This window comes from Gorilla gorilla, chromosome 22 (genome assembly GCF_029281585.2).
Source record: "Gorilla gorilla gorilla isolate KB3781 chromosome 22, NHGRI_mGorGor1-v2.1_pri, whole genome shotgun sequence".
In the NCBI taxonomy this organism is placed as follows: domain Eukaryota; kingdom Metazoa; phylum Chordata; class Mammalia; order Primates; family Hominidae; genus Gorilla; species Gorilla gorilla.
The window spans coordinates 39,422,071-39,424,588 of NC_073246.2; positions in this window are offsets into that span (position 1 = coordinate 39,422,071).

Consider the following 2,518-nt stretch of genomic DNA (forward strand, 5'->3'; position numbering starts at 1 on the left):
CATTCCAGCCTGGGTAGCAAAGCAAGACTCTGTCTCTAAATAAATAAATAAATAAATAAATAAATAAATAAATAAATAAATAAATAAATGAAACCAGGATGGCTAAATAGTAGCAAGCAGAGGCTTACTGGCAGTATCAGTTTGTGGCATGTACTGAAGGCGATATCCAGGGAGAGGGGAAGGACAGGTTGGGTTTTATGCCTCATGGGGCCCGTATCACACAATGGAGTCACAGATTCAGCAGGTCTGGGGGAAAAGCTATACATATTTCCAAGGGAGATTGAGCGCATGGGCAATAGGCAAACATGTAACATGCATCCCATGTCCACTTGGGGGTGAGGTTCTAGCATTAAAATGAGGTGGATTTGGCTTTTGACTTCAAAAGGTGAGCTATAGGGCACAAAGTTGGTGCACAGCCTGTCGGCGCTCAAGCTGGCCCCGGGTCTGCAGTGTTATGAGGAGAGCCGGTAGGGCCGCCCTCGGTCCCAGCAGAGTTGTAATGGTCTGTGTTGTAAATCAGAGTTAGGAGGGGTCTGACAACTTTCCTGTTAGTGCGGAGTTTAGCCCCAGTGTGGTTTGTCCTGCAGCCCAGGAATCTAGGGGGTGGCCTGCCCACTGAGCTTAGACCCTGGAGCCCAGGGAGCTCTTAATTGACAGAAGGGTGTCCTTTTGGTCTCAGATCACACTGGTAACGCTCCTGCCAAGCAGCCCTGGACAGGGGCCCAGCCTACCGCCAGGAGCCACCTGTCAAACGGCGGCTTAGGGGGTTTAAAAAGGAAATTAAACCCTCTTCAAGACCACATAGATAAACCTCTGGTTGGGAGGTGACAGCAAATCTTATCAAAGGAAATTGTCTAGACGTTTCGAGGAGCTCTAGGACGTGGACCTGCTCAGTCTTTCTAGAAAGGCCTGCGGCTGCAGGGGCCAGGTTAAGGGGCCACCTGTGCCTCAGAAGAGGCAAGACTGTGTCCTTCCCCGCTGCCCACCGGGACTGACTTGGAGGCCTGAGGAAGGATTTGTTCCCGCAGGGACCAAGTTCCCTCAGGCCACACCAGCCTGGGAACCAAAACAGGATTGCAGTGACAAAACACAGCGTCTCTCGCTCTGCGCCTACCCTATTCTTGCTGTGCCCCCAGCGCTCTTGAAGCTGTGTCCTTCCCTGCCTGCCTCCCTCCAGCTGGGCCCCCCTCTCCAGCCACCCTGCCCTGCCCTCCTTCCCTCCCTGCCTGGGTCTTGTGGCTGCGAAGGCCAGAATGTGGAGTGGCCCCTATGTTACCACAAGTCCCGCAGGGCAGAGGAGGGGAGGGAGGGGGCGCGCAGGAAGCCTGGGAACACCCACCCTTCAGGGCTCAGGACAACCCCACTCCTGGACAGTCCCCAGCCCTGGCAGCGACAATCCTGGGCCCCGCCCAGCACTGCACAGGCACTGCCAAGACAGAGCTGGACACATACATGCCCACCGGGTAGAGTTTGATTTGGGGGCCATTTTTGCCCCTTTCTAGAATGACGTTTTCTCTGACAAAATTCAGACTGTAATTTAAAAAATAGTTTCTGACTGTGATGAGAAGGAAAAGGCAACATGCTTCCCAAACTAAGAGTATTCAAAGACTTTTTGAGTTCCAGTAATAATATACCAACTTCGCTTAGATTTAACAATTGTTTTTTGCTGAAACGTGATATTTCCAAATTACTTCAGTCTGCATCTTTAAAAAATGACATTGTCTTGCTTATGCATTAATACCATTATCACACCTTAAAGAGAATTAAAAACATTCCTTACTGGCGTCGACACTTGATCCGTATTCAGTGTTCCCATTGTCCCCAAAATATTTTACTGCCAGTTTGTTCAAACCAGGATTCAATTAGGGTCCACGTGTTGTGTTTAGTTCTGTTTCTTACCTCTCCTGAGATCTAGAACAGTTTGCTGTCTGTATTTTGGGTAAAAGAAAAATGTTCCCCAGCACTTTAGGAGGCCAAGGTGGCTGGATCACCTGAGGTCAGGAGTTCGAGATCAGCCTGGCCAACATGGTGAAACCCTGTCTCTACTAAAAATACAAAAATTAGCCAGGCGTGGTGGCGGGCACCTGTAATCCCAGCTACTTGGGAGGCTGAGGCAGGAGAATCGCTTGAACCCGGGAGGTGGAGGTTGTAGTGAGCTGAGATTGCACCACTGCACTCCAGCCTTGGCAACAAGAGTGAAACTCCATCTCAAAAAAGAAAAGAAAAGTCTTCCCCAGCCTAATGTTTTTAATGGTTTCATATTTTTCACGTAAATCTTTGATCCATTTGGAATTTATCCTATTGTTATATATTGTGAGGCATGGATTCAATTTTATATTTTCCCAAATGGCTGGCTGGTTGTTCCAACACCACTTATTAAAAAGTTCATCTTTTCCCCATCTTAGTTAAAGATTCACATTGATCACTTATCATATGATAACTGCCATGATTACCTGGGTCTTCTTCTGGACCTTCTAATGTGCTGTGTTGGTTTGTAAACCTCTGCACACGCCACTCC